The sequence below is a fragment of the Arachis stenosperma genome, chromosome 2 (genome assembly GCF_014773155.1).
Source record: "Arachis stenosperma cultivar V10309 chromosome 2, arast.V10309.gnm1.PFL2, whole genome shotgun sequence".
NCBI classification, from domain to species: domain Eukaryota; kingdom Viridiplantae; phylum Streptophyta; class Magnoliopsida; order Fabales; family Fabaceae; genus Arachis; species Arachis stenosperma.
Window position 1 is genome coordinate 27,087,194 of NC_080378.1, and position 5,202 is coordinate 27,092,395.

General features: G+C 40.8%; 1 non-coding gene across 1 annotated transcript; it reads left to right on the forward strand.

The window, feature by feature from the left end:
- Positions 1–4,827: 4,827 nt before the first annotated feature.
- On the forward strand, positions 4,828–4,931 carry LOC130963936 (small nucleolar RNA R71). Its single transcript, XR_009080051.1, has one exon. It is a non-coding gene; the product is annotated as a small nucleolar RNA R71 (small nucleolar RNA).
- The last annotated feature ends 271 nt before the right edge of the window (positions 4,932–5,202 follow it).

The window sequence follows — 5,202 nt, forward strand, 5'->3', positions numbered from 1 at the left end:
AAAAAGCGTATAAATTATCTGCTCATCACAACACCAAACTTAAATTGTTGCTTGTCCCCAAGCAACTGAAAATCAAATAGGATAAAAAGAAGAGAATATACTATAAATTCCAGAATATCAATGAATATTAATTATAATTAGATGAGCGGGACTTGTAGCTTTTTGCTTCTGAACAGTTTTGGCATCTCACTTTTTCCTTTGAAGTTTAGAATGATTGGCTTCTCTAGGAACTTAGAATTTCGGATAGTGTTATTGACTTTCCTAGTTAAGCATGTTGATTCTTGAACACAGCTACTTGTGAGTCTTGGTCGTGGCTCTAAGCACTTTGTTTTCCAGTATTACCACCGGATACATAAATGCCACAGACACATAACTGGGTGAACCTTTTCAAATTGTGACTCAGCTTTGCTAGAGTCCCCTGTTAGAGGTGTCCAGATTGTGACTCAGCTCTTAAGCACATTCTTTTGCTTTGGATCCTTTTTACCCTTGCCTTTTGGTTTTAAGGGCTATTGGCTTTTTCTGCTTGCTTTTTCTTTTTCTTTCTATATATAATTTTTTTTTCCGCAAGCCTTTGCTTTTTTCACTGCTTTTTCTTGCTTCAAGAATCAATTTTATGATTTTTCAGATCATCAATAACATTTCTCTTTGTTCATCATTCTTTCAAGAGCCAACAGTTTTAACATTCATAAACATCAAGATAAAAAATATGCACTGTTCAAGCATTCATTCAGAAAACAAAAAGTATTGTCACCACATTAATATAATTAAACTAAATTCAAGGATAAATTCAAAATTCATGTACTTCTTGTTCTTTTGAATTAAAACATTTTTCATTTAAGAGAGGTGAAGGATTCATGGAATTTATTCATAGCTTTAAGACATGGTTACTACATACTAATGATCATGAAGTAGAGACACAAAATATAGATAAACATAACATAGAAACCGAAAAACAGAAAGAAATAAGAACAAGGAATGAATTCACCTTAGTGGCGTCTTCTTCTTGAAGGACCAACAATGTCCTTAAGCTCTTCTATGTCCCTTCCTTGCCTTTGTTGCTCCTCCCTCATTGCTCTTTGGTTTTCTCTTATTTCATGGAGAATGATGGAGTGCTCATGATGTTCCACCCTTAATTGTTCTACATTGTGGCTCAAATCTTCTAAGGAAGTGTTGAGTTGTTCCCAATATTTGTTGGGAGGAAAGTGCATCCCTTGAGGCATCTCAGGGATTTCTTGATGATGAGCTTCCTCATGCATCTCTTGAGAACCGTGGAGGGTATCTCTTGCTTGCTCCATCCTCTTCTTAGTGATGGACTTATCCTCTTCAATGGAGATGTCTCCTTCTATGATAACTCCAGCTGAGTAACATAGATGGCAAATAAGGTGAGGAAAAGCTAGCCTTGCCATGGTGGAGGGCTTTTCGGCTATTTTGTAGAATTTATTAGAGATGACTTCATGAACTTCTACTTCCTCTCCAATCATGATGCTATGAATCATGATGGCCCGATCTACAGTAACTTCAGATCGGTTGCTAGTGGGAATGATGGAGTGTTGAATGAACTCCAACCATCCTCTAGCCATAGGCTTGAGGTCCAGTCTTCTTAGTTGAACTGGCTTGCCTTTGGAGTCTCTCTTCCATTGAGCTCCTTCCACACATATGTCCATAAGGACTTGGTCCAACCTTTGATTAAAATTGACCCTTCTAGTGTAGGGGCGTACATCTTCTTGCATCATGGGCAAGTGGAACGCCAATCTCACATTCTCCGGACTAAAATCTAAGTATTTCCCCCGAACCATTGTGAGATAATTCTTTGGACTCGGGTTCATACTTTGATCATGGTTCCTAGTGATCCATGTATTGGCATAGAACTCTTGAACCATTAAGATTCCGACTTGTTGCATGGGGTTGGTTAGGACTTCCCAGCCTCTTCTTCGGATCTCATGTCGGATTTCTGGATACTCATTTTTCTTGAGCTTGAAAGGGACCTCAGGGATCACCTTCTTCTTTGCCACAATATCATAGAAGTGGTCTTAATGGCTTTTGGAGATGAATCTTTCCATCTCCCATGACTCGAAGGTGGAAGCTTTTGTCTTCCCTTTTCCTTTTCTAGAGGATTCTCCGGCCTTAGGTGCCATTGATGGTAATGGAAAAACAAAAAGCTTATGCTTTTACCACACCAAACTTAAAATATTGCTCGCCCTCGAGCAAGAGAAGAAAGAAGAGAAGAAGAAGAAAAAGAAAATATTGAGGAGAAGGGAGAGATGGTGTTTTGGCCAAGGTATAGAAGAGGGGGTTGTGTTGTGTGAAAATGAAGTGGAATGGAGGGGTATATATAGGGAAAGGGGAGAGGGTAGGTTTGGCCATTTTAGGGTGGGTTTGGGTGGGAAAGATTTTTGAATTTTGGAGGTAGGTGGGGTTTATGGGAAAGAGTGGATGGATGTGAGTGGTGAATAGGTGATGGGGAAGAGAGATTGAGGTGATTGGTGAAGGGTGTTGGAAAGTGTGATATGGGGGAGAGTGTAAATAGGATTAGGAGGTAAGGTGGGAATATGTTAGGTGGGGATCCTGTGGGGTCCACAGATCCTGAGGTATCAAGGAATTCCATCCCTGCACCAAATAGGCATGTAAAATACCTTTGCATACCATTCTGGCGTTTAAACGCCGAGGTGATGCACGTTCTGGGCGTTCAACGCCCATGTAAAGCATGTTCTGGGCGTTCAACGCCCATATGTAGCATGTTTCTGGCGTTGAACGCCAGTTCCATGCTTGTTACTAGCGTTCAGCGCCAGCTTTCCTTAAGGCACATTCCTGGCGTTCAAACGCCAGAATGTTGCTTGTTTCTGGCGTTCAGCACCAGATTCATGCTCTGTTCTGACGTTGAACGCCAGCCAGATGCTCCTTACTGGCGTTGAACGCCAGTCTGTCCTTCCTCCAGGGTATGATTTTTCTTCTGCTGTTTTTTATTCTGTTTTTAATTTTTATATTTTTTTTGTGACTCCTCATGATCATGTACCTAATAAAACACAAAATAACAATAAAATAAAATAAAATAAAAATTAGATAAATAAAATTGGGTTGCCTCCCAACAAGCGCTTCTTTAATGTCAATAGCTTGACATTGGGCTCTCATGGAGCCACAAGGTGATCAGGTCAATGTTGTATAGTCCCAACACCAAACTTAGAGTTTGGATATGGGGTCTTAACACCAAACTTAGAGTTTGGTTGTGGCCTCCCAACACCAAACTTAGAGTTTGACTGTGGGGGCTCTTCTTGACTCTGAACTGATAGAAGCTCTTCATGCTTGCTCTCTTTTGTCACCGAGGGATGGCCATGTGCCTTAAACATAAGGTAGTCCCCATTCAATTGAAGGACTAATTCACCTCTGTTGACATCTATCACAGCTCCTGCTGTAGCTAGGAAAGGTCTTCCAAGGATGATACATTCATCCTCTTCCTTCCTAGTGTCTAAGATTATGAAATCAGCAGGGATGTAAAGGCCTTCAACCTTTACTAACACATCTTCTACTATTCCATACGCTTGTCTCAATGACTTGTCTGCCAATTGTAATGAGAACAAGGCAGGTTGTACCTCAATGATCCCCAGCTTCTCCATTACAGAGAGTGGCATAAGATTTATCCCTGACCCCAGATCACATAGAGCTTTTTCAAAGGTCGTGGTGCCTATGATACAAGGTATTAAGAACTTGCCAGGATCTTGTCTCTTTTGAGGTAAAATTTGCTGAATCCAGGTATCCAGTTCACTAAGAAGCAAGGGAGGTTCACTTTCCCAAGTCTCATTACCAAACAACTTGACATTCAGCTTCATGATAGCTCCTAAATATTGAGCAACTTGCTCTCCAGTCACATCTTCATCCTCTTCAGAGGAAGAATAGTCTTCAGAGCTCATGAATGGCAGAAGAAGATTTAATGGAATCTCTATGGTCTCTATATGAGCCTCAGATTCCTTTGGATCCTTAATAGGAAACTCCTTCTTGCTTGAGGGACGTCCCAGGAGGTCTTCCTCACTAGGATTTTCGTCCTCCTCCTCCCTTGTGCATTCGGCCATGTTGATTACATCAATGGCCTTGCACTCTCCTTTTGGATTCTCTTCTGTATTGCTTGGGAGAATACTGGGAGGAGTTTCAATGACTTTCTTACTCAGCTGGCCCACTTGTGCCTCCAGATTTCTGATGGAGGATCTTGTTTCACTCATGAAATTGAAAGTGGCCTTTGACAGATCAGAGACTAGATTGGCTAAATTAGAAGTGTTTTGTTCAGAATTCTCTGTCTGTTGCTGAGAAGATGATGGAAAAGGCTTGCTATTGCTCAGCCTATTGCGTCCACCATTGTTAAAGCCTTGTTGAGGCTTTTGTTGATCCTTCCATGAGAAATTTGGATTATTTCTCCATGATGAATTATAGGTGTTTCCATAAGGTTCACCCATGTAATTGACCTCTGCCATTGCAGGATTCTCAGGATCATAAGCTTCTTCAGAAGCTGCCTCTTTAGTACTGTTGGATGCATTTTGCCATCCATTCAGACTTTGAGAGATCATGTTGACTTGCTGAGTCAACACTTTGTTCTGAGCCAATATGGCATTCAGAGCATCAATCTCAAGAACTCCCTTCCTCTGAGGTATCCCATTATTCACGGAATTCCTCTCAGAAGTTTACATAAATTGGTTATTTGCAACCATGTCAATGAGTTCTTGAGCTTCTGCAGGTGTTTTCTTTAGGTGAATTGATCCACCTGCAGAATGGTCCAATGACATTTTCGAAAATTCAGATAGACCATAATAGAATATATCTAATATGGTCCATTCTGAAAACATGTCAGATGGACACCTTTTGGTCAACTGCTTGTATCTTTCCCAAGCTTCATAGAGGGATTCACCATCTTTTTGTTTGAAGGTCTGAACATCCACTCTAAGCTTGCTCAGCTTTTGAGGAGGAAAGAATTTATCCAAGAAGGCTGTGACCAGCTTATCCCAAGGGTCCAAGCTATCCTTAGGTTGTGAATCCAACCATATTCTAGCTCTGTCTCTTACAGCAAAAGGGAAAAGCATGAGCCCGTAGACTTCAGGATCTACTCCATTCGTCTTAACAGTCTCACAAATCTACAAGAACTCAGTTAAAAACTGGTAAGGATCTTCAGATGGAAGTCCATAAAACTTGCAGTTCTGTTGCATTAAAGCAACTAGTTGA